The sequence below is a fragment of the Apium graveolens genome, chromosome 7 (assembly GCF_009905375.1).
Source record: "Apium graveolens cultivar Ventura chromosome 7, ASM990537v1, whole genome shotgun sequence".
Lineage (NCBI taxonomy): Eukaryota > Viridiplantae > Streptophyta > Magnoliopsida > Apiales > Apiaceae > Apium > Apium graveolens.
In genome coordinates, this window is record NC_133653.1 from 162810967 (window position 1) to 162820108 (window position 9142).

The window sequence follows — 9142 nt, forward strand, 5'->3', positions numbered from 1 at the left end:
TAACTTTACTTTGTATATTAGGATGATTTTGATTGTTATGGTAAAAGAGTAGCTTGATGCTTGCATGTTTAGAGTTTGGGTTGCAGTTGTAGTAAATTGGATGTTGAAATCTTATTGATTAGTTAAAGGACTTAAGTATAGTTTTAAATTCATGTTTGAAAATAACATAAATTGGAGAACTTGAGGTGTTGGGGCTGTTGTAGTATGGTATGGAGGGAGTTTTGTTGTATGAATGAATTGGGGTTGATTGGTGGTTGATTTGGAATGGTATAAATTTGGGAAATCGCATAAACATAGCCTTCGTAATGCCCGATTTACTTTAGACTGTTTTTGCTCTTAACATTAGGACCCTTGAACTCACTGCTAGGTTTTGACATTGCCATGTTTAGATAGTTCATGTTACGAGCTTCGTTTTTATATGTGGTTCGTTTGATTCCGATGTACGGTTTACGAGAAACGGCCGTTTTAAGTAACGACGTTTCGCGAACAAATCATTACCCCTCGCCTTATTTTGAAACATAGGTTAAAGACCTTAAAGGACTAATTGGAGTATGAAACATTTATGTAAAGTGTAATAGGCAGTTGGTAAGACACTCGCGAAAGAATCTCCTTAAAACTTGTAAAGGTTAATTTATTAAAAATGGTGGAGCCGAGGGTACTCGAGCGACGTAAGTGAATCGTTAAGCGCAAAAGCAAGCGTTAGAGTCTAATTGGTTAAAGTCTAGATTCTTAATCGACTTTGGTTTAATTCCAACTTATATGTTGTTTATAGGTTACCAGACTCGTCCCAGGCCTTTTACCACCCCCAGTCGCTCAGGCAAGTTTTCTACCCGTATAACTGTTGTTGTGATGTATATGTGTATATGCATGATCTTGTGATAAATGCATATTTGTTATTAGCAAATTCTTGCGATATATTGGAGCATGTGATATGGTACATATGCATGCCTGTTTCGTATTCTTGATTTTTATATCTGTTGGTTCAAATGCTTATTAGTTGCATAATACCTATGCTAGAGATAAGCAGTAGTTGCGTATATCCTGAGTATAGGGGATCCAAAGGTGAACCCTTTTCTAAAACCGGGAGTAGATGTTCCCGAGTATATGATATATATATATTTATATATATATATTGATATGGTTTATAAATATATTAATCGAATAAGGTTTATTCGATAACTTTATATTATTTAATGAATATTACTTGAATATTCATTCGAGGACTTATGACTCACTTTATATTATTTAATGAATATTACTTGAATATTCATTCGAGGACTTATGACTCACTTTATATTATTTATTGAATATTATTTGAATATTCATTTGAGGACCTATGACTCCGATTATTTACTAAAATATATTCTTTATTTTATTAAAGAATAAGGCGTGGATAATCAAACTTATTTTTGATTATTCAAATAAAGATAGTACTTTCGTATAAGTATATCTTTGGTTATTTAATACTCATTTCAAGTATAAGTTTTACAACTTCTACTTCAAGTTATTTATATAGAGATTATCCTTATGGGAATATTATTTAATAATATTCAGATATTTTCTAATATATCGGGACTGATTTATTTCATTAAATCAGCATTTCTCTAAACATTCTTAAAAATGTTTTCGAGTCTTCAAAATGATTTTTAAAGGTTAGAGTGGATCCCAAAAACTCATTTTTATATTTAAGATCTTCCTTTCAAGGGGATTTAAATACTCGCTCAAAACCTGAGGGATCCGGCTCTGTGGTGTATTTTATATTCGCAACGTGGTTGCTGTTTTGAGACAACAATTTGATTACTTGTCCAATGTTCGGGAAGTAAGTCCATCTGATTGAGTCGGCATAAGCGACAGGCCGGGGTACGGTCTATGAAGGTGTAAGAAGCTGGGTGACAGTCCATCCACGCGTGAGTGGCCGGGTAACGGTCTAGCGCGAGGTCCGAATGTGGCCAGGGTGATGACCGGCGAGGAATTCATCCAGCTACAGTAGAAAAGGTTACTTATTGGTATCTTTGCATGATCAGCAAGATATCAGGTTTATGCCAAGGTTTTCTCCTTTCCAAATTCATTGGATATTACAACTCTGTTTATAATTTTCATAACAGAGGTTTTCAAGGAGTGTATGAAATGTATATATATATATAGGTGTATATATATATATGGGGACTTAATGAAGTATCTCGTAACTTCATTATTTATAACGATATTCAAAGATTGAATCTATTCAAATCTTGTCTTGTAGTCTCATCTATATGATGAACTTTTGAAACTAATTATAACTTGAACGGTGGTAGTTCAAGTAGTATTCGAAAAAGATATAAGCATATTGAAGTATCTTGTAACTTCATCTTTTCAACTTATATCTGGTTAATGATTATCTTATGCATGACAAAGATTTTCACAAAAACGTTGAGACAAGGTTAGATATATGAGATCACCTTGTAACGATAGTTTTATACAGTTATAAACTGGAACTCTGTGTATATTATACATGGTAGAGGATTTCAAAGATTTTGAAAAGTATATATGTATATATACTGAATATTTTGCGACTTGGTCGCGTTAAGATATCAGCTTGGTTCATTTCTTCTTGACCAAGACTTTCATGAGTACTATGAGAATGCTCATATATAGTTAATCATTATACATATTATTTTGGTGGGCTTGTTGCTCACCCTTGCTTTCTTCTTTCATCACACAACATCAGTGATAAGTGGCATTTTATACCACTTAGAACGTCTTAAAATGGCTTAAATTGGTGTCTTGAAATCAAGTATTTTGTGTATTTGATGCGTTTTTCTAGTGTTTATGCATTTCAGGGTATTAGTTGCATTTCGGGGGAGGAATCATCAAGAATAAGCCTTGGCATGTGTTCACCATTGCGAGAGGAAAGGAATGGGCAGATTACGGCGAAGAAACGGAGCAAACCTGGATTTTCCAGTGGAGGCCTGCGCGCCCGCGCAGCAATGCTGAGCGGCCGCGCAGCAACCTGCGCGCCCGCGCAGCTATGCTGAGCGGCCGCGCAGGGTCGGGGAAAAAGATAAATTATTTTAGACTTCTACTTCTGTTTGGCTTCCAACTTCTATGTAATCTGAGTTTTATGGGACTATTATATAGGTAGATTTGAGACGTTTTCACAGAGAGTATCAAGGGGATTATGTTTTAGATTGTGTTTTACGCAAGAAGCGAAGGAGATAAGGAAGAAGACCGATTTAGCACACCGCAACGAAGAGGGAGCATATATTCTTGTGATTCTTGTTTCGTTGTAATGTTGGATGCTAGTTTTCTTGCTTTGACTTATTTACTCTTGTGACGTACTCTGTTTTAATATAATTAGTTTAATTATTATTTTCTTGTGTTTGTTTGTCATGATTTCATATGAACCCATGATGGCGATAAGTTCTATTATGGGCTAATCGTGATCATGGGGTTGCAACGGATTTATTATGGAATTCTTTAGTTAATTGTTTAATACTTTAGTGTGTGATGATTGCTTGATATCTAGTATTGGTTGTGCGTATTCGTCTTATGTGCGTCGCGAACATATAAGATAGGGTGTTAATCTCTTGTGAAGCGACGGTGGATCTTGAGATTTAGAACTTGCCATGCTAGCATAGGTTCATGTACGTTGAGCATGATTAGTGGGTAACTCTAACAGTTTTATTTGCCCTATGTAATAAAAAAAAGGAATAACTTGTGCTTAAATCGTTGTGTTGTCAATTTCTGTAGACATATAGGAACTCAACATAATTGATGACTATTCAACTTCTATCTTAATTGTGGATGCTTGGTGGAATGCTATTAGTACAATGAAAGTTGGCTTTTATCAGTTTCGTGTTATTCGATTAATATCATCACTGTCACATGCTAAAGGTAATAACAATGGCTATAGAAGGAAGTAATAATGAAGTTGTGATCTCATGAGTATTTTATTATTGATAAATTGAAGTGTTAGTTAAGTGGTTAATTAAGTAGTTAATTATAATTAATATTTAATCAACAATTTTAAGTGTTATTATCTTAACATTGAGAAGTAATCATACATTGGTGAGTGAGTTTAATTAGATAATAATTTAGTCTGAGTCTCTGAGGGAACGAACTAGAAAGTATTTTATATTACTTGCGAACGCGTATACTTGCGTGAATATTAGTGCGTGTTTTCACCCTAACAAGTTTTTGGCGCCGCTGCCGGGGACTCGGCGTATTTGTTTAGTTTATGTACTTACCATCATTGGTCATTAGGACTCAGTGATTAGGACGTAGTAGTTACTTACTCTTTTTGGTTGTGTTTCAGGTACTTTAGCAAGCGTTTATGTAAACTCGTTCTCGTGCTCGCAAGAGGACTTTAGATACAGCTGAGGAGACAGACGAAGTTCTTGATATTCCGGAGAAGTTAGATTTTGAGGATTCGGATTCAGGAACTGAGCAGAAAGAACCAGTAAACATGGGAGATCGTATTGTTCAAGCTGATCCAGCTCTTATGGATTTTTCTCGGCCTAAAAATGATGACATTCAGTCAAGCATCCTTCATCCGGCTATTCAAGCTAACACCTTTGAAATCAAGCCGGGCACTATTCAGATGGTGCAGAATTCTGTTTCTTTTGGAGGAGCGGCAACTGAAGACCCCAACATGCACATAAGGAATTTTGTCGAGATCTGCAGCACTTTTAAGTATAATGGCGTGACTGATGAGGCTATCAAGTTGAGGCTTTTCCCATTCTCACTGAGGGATAAGGCTAAAGACTGGTTACATTCTGAACCAGCTGGGTCCATCACTACGTGGCAAGATCTTGCGCAAAAGTTTCTGGTGAAGTTTTATCCAATGGCAAAGACTGCTGCTATGAGGAGTGCTCTTACTCAGTTTGCGCAGCAACCTACAGAATCTATGTGCGAGGCTTGGGAACGCTACAAGGAAATGTTGAGAAAATGTCCACATCATGGAATGCCGGATTGGATGGTGATCACTGGTTTCTATAATGGTTTGGGGGCCCAATCTCGGCCCATGCTCGATGCAGCAGCTGGAGGCGCCTTATGGGCTAAAAGCTATACTGAGGCGTATAATCTTATCGAGACGATGGCTGCAAATGAGCATCAAAACCCAACTCAGAGGATGACGTCAGGCAAGGTAGCAGGTATTCTGGAAGTTGATGCAGCCACCGCTATTGCAGCCCAGCTCCAAGCGCTATCAATGAAGGTTGATTCTTTGGCTATGTATGGAGTTAATCAAATAGCTATGGTTTGTGAGCTTTGTGCAGGTTCTCATGCTACGGGTCAGTGTTCTCTTGTAAACGAATCTGTTCAGTATGTGAATAATTATCAGCGACAACAGCAGCCTGTGCCAGCGACCTATCATCCTAATAACAGAATTCATCCAAATTTCAGCTGGGGGAATAATCAGAATGCTATTCAGCCACCATATCAGCAAGGAGTGAGTAAACAGTTTAACCCACCTGGATTCCAGCAACCACAGTAGTATGCTACAAGGCAATCATATCCTCAACAGGGAAGTGCAGCTGCACCTACTAGTGTTGATTTTGAGGAACTTAAGCTGTTGTGCAAGAGTCAGGTGGTTTCTATCAAGACCTTGGAAAATCAAATTGGTCAATTAGCCAATGCAGTGCTCAATCGTCAACCTGGCACTCTTCCCAGTGACACGGAAGTACCAGGCAGGAAGGAAGCTAAAGAGCAAGTCAAGGCTATTACCTTAAGGTCTGGAAAAGTAGCTGATGCTGAAAAGGCAAAAGAAGTAGAAGCTGAAATTAGAGGTGAAGAATCTAAGCAAAAGGAGAAAGCGGCGGAACCAAGGAAGACTACTGTTGAACACACTCTACCTAAGGCTAATACAGGGGAGAAACAGCTCTATCCTCCACCACCTTTTCCTAAGAGATTGCAGCAACAAAAGCTGGATAGACAGTTCGAGAAGTTTCTGGAGGTGTTCAAGAAACTTCACATCAATATACCTTTCGCTGAGGCTCTGGAACAAATGCCTAGTTATGCGAAGTTTATGAAGACTATTCTTTCAAGGAAGGTGAAACTGGATGACCTTGAAACCGTTGCTCTCACGGAAGAATGCAGCGCTGTTCTGCAACAAAAGTTACCACCAAAACTGAAAGATCCAGGAAGCTTCACCATTCCTTGCACAATTGGCAATCTGACGTTTGACAAGTGCCTTTGTGATTTGGGAGCAAGCATTAATCTGATGCCGTTGTCGATCTTTAAAAAGCTGGATCTGCCTGATCCAAAACCCACATACATGTCGCTACAATTGGCTGACCGTTCCATTACTTACCCAAGGGGCATAGTTGAGGATGTGCTCGTCAAGGTGGATAAGCTCTTCTTTCCAGCAGATTTTGTTATTCTGGATTTTGAGGAAGATAAGAAGATTCCCATAATCTTGGGGAGGCCTTTCTTGGCTACTGGCCGTACCTTGATAGATGTGCAAAAAGGGGAACTTACTATGCAGGTCCAAGATCAGGATGTGACCTTCAACGTATTCAAGGCAATGAAATTCCCTACAGAAGATGAGGAGTGCTTAAAAGTGGATGTGATTGATTCTGCGGTTACTTCGGAACTCGATCACATGCTAATGTCTGATGCATTGGAAAAGGCCTTAGTGGGAGATTTTGACAGCGATGATGAAGATAGTAACGAGCAATTACAATATCTGAACGCTTCTCCATGGAAGCGAAAGTTGGACATACCATTTAAATCTCTTGGTACTTCTGACCTTAAGAATGCTGAAGGGAAGCTCAAACCATCAATAGAGGAAGCACCTACCTTGGAGCTCAAACCATTACCTGAACACTTGAGGTATGCTTTTTTAGGTGATTCATCTACGTTACCTGTTATTATTTCATCTGACCTTTCAGGTAGTGAGGAAGACAAGCTCTTAAGGATTTTGGGAGAATTCAAATCGGCTATAGGATGGACCATAGCAGACATCAAAGGGATAAGTCCTTCATATTGTATGCATAAAATTCTGCTAGAGGAAGGTAGTAAGCCAACTGTGGAACAGCAGCGAAGACTGAATCCCATCATGAAGGAGGTGGTGAAGAAAGAAATTCTGAAATGGCTAGATGCAGGCATCATTTATCCTATTTCTGACAGCTCGTGGGTGAGCCCCATACAATGTGTACCTAAGAAGGGAGGTATCACTGTGGTCGCAAATGAAAAGAATGAGCTCATCCCTACTCGAACAGTTACAGGATGGAGAGTATGCATGGATTATAGAAAATTGAACAAAGCCACAAGGAAGGATCACTTCCCCCTTCCATTTATTGATCAAATGCTTGACAGATTGGCGGGTCATGAGTATTTTTGTCTTCTGGATGGTTATTCCGGGTATAATCAGATTTGTATTGCACCAGAGGATCAGGAAAAGACTACCTTCACTTGTCCATTTGGCACATTTGCTTTTCGCAGAGTTTCGTTTGGGTTATGTGGCGCACCAGCCACCTTTCAGAGATGTATGATGGCTATATTCTCTGACATGATTGGAAATAATGTCGAAGTGTTCATGGATGACTTCTCCGTCTTTGGACACTCATATGATGAATGTTTGAATAATCTGCGCGCCGTACTCAAAAGATGCGTGGAAACTAATTTTGTGCTTAATTGGGAGAAGTGTCATTTTAGTGCGTGAAGGCATTATCCTTGGGCATAAGGTCTCTAGCAAGGGTCTGGAGGTGGACAAGGCCAAGGTGGGAGTCATTGAAAATCTTCCCCCACCTAATTCTGTGAAAGGAATCCGTAGTTTTCTTGGTCATGCGGGTTTTATCGGCGATTCATCAAGGACTTTTCAAAGATATCTAAGCCGTTGTGCAATTTGCTTGAGAAAGATGTGCCGTTCAAATTTGATGATGAATGTTTGGCAGCATTCGAGACTCTCAAGGAGAGTTTGATCACGGCACCAGTCATTACAGCACCAGATTGGATAGAACCATTTGAGATGATGTGTGATGCGAGTGATTATGCGGTAGGTGCAGTTCTGGGACAGCGCAAGAAAAATCTCTTCCATGTGGTCTACTATGCGAGTAAGACTTTAAATGGTGCCCAATTGAACTACACCACTACTGAGAAGGAGCTTTTGGCTATAGTCTTTGGCTTTGAGAAATTTCGATCTTATCTGCTTGGTACGAAAGTAACAGTATTCACTGATCATGCAGCTATTCGCTATCTGGTTTCTAAGAAGGATTCGAAGCCGAGACTCATTCGTTGGGTGCTTTTACTTCAGGAATTTGAGTTAGAGATCAAAGATAGAAAAGGTACTGAGAATCAAGTAGCTGACCATCTCTCTAGGTTGGAGAATCCCGATTCTACTTCACAAGATAGGACGTTAATCAATGAATCTTTTCCGGATGAGCAGTTGTTTGCAATTCAGGAGGAAGAACCATGGTTTGCAGATATTGTAAACTATCTCGTCAGCAACATAATGCCTTCTAATTTAACATCCGCCCAAAAGAAGAAGTTTCTGCATGAGGTGAAGTGGTATATGTGGGATGAACCATATTTGTTTAGACAGGGAGCTGACCAGATCATCAGGAGATGTATCCCGTTCTGTGAGACGGAGGGGATATTACGAGACTGCCATTCCACGGTTTATGGTGGACACTATGGAGGTGAGAAGAAGGCAGCTCGTATTCTGCAAGCAGGTTTTTTCTGGCCTACTTTGTTCAAGGATGCTCATCAGTTTGTTTTAAGGTGTGATCGTTGCCAAAGAGTGGGAAATTTGTCAAGGAAGGATGAGATGCCATTAAATGTGATGCTTGAAGTCGAGGTCTTTGATGTGTGGGGAATCGATTTCATGGGGCCTTTTATCGCGTCTTGCAATAATCAATACATCTTGCTGGCAGTCGATTATGTCTCAAAATGGGTCGAAGTTAAAGCTTTACCGACAAATGATGCAAAGGCAGTGCTAAATTTTCTTCATAAGCAAATTTTCACAAGGTTTGGAACACCTCGGGTAATCATAAGTGATGAAGGATCGCATTTTTGCAACCGTAAGTTCACTTCTATGATGCAGCGTTATAATATGAATCATCGAGTAGCGACTGCCTATCATCCGCAAACAAATGGTCAAGCGGAAGTGTCTAACAGAGAGATAAAGCGCATTCTAGAGAAGGTTGTTTGTCCGTCAAGGAAG

The 9142-nt window shown here is 39.2% G+C and overlaps 1 non-coding gene across 1 annotated transcript; it reads right to left on the bottom strand.

The window, feature by feature from the left end:
• Positions 1-4837: 4837 nt before the first annotated feature.
• LOC141675598 (small nucleolar RNA R71) lies at positions 4838-4944 on the bottom strand. The gene has a single exon (XR_012556242.1). It is a non-coding gene; the product is annotated as a small nucleolar RNA R71 (small nucleolar RNA).
• Between the last annotated feature and the right edge of the window lie 4198 nt (positions 4945-9142).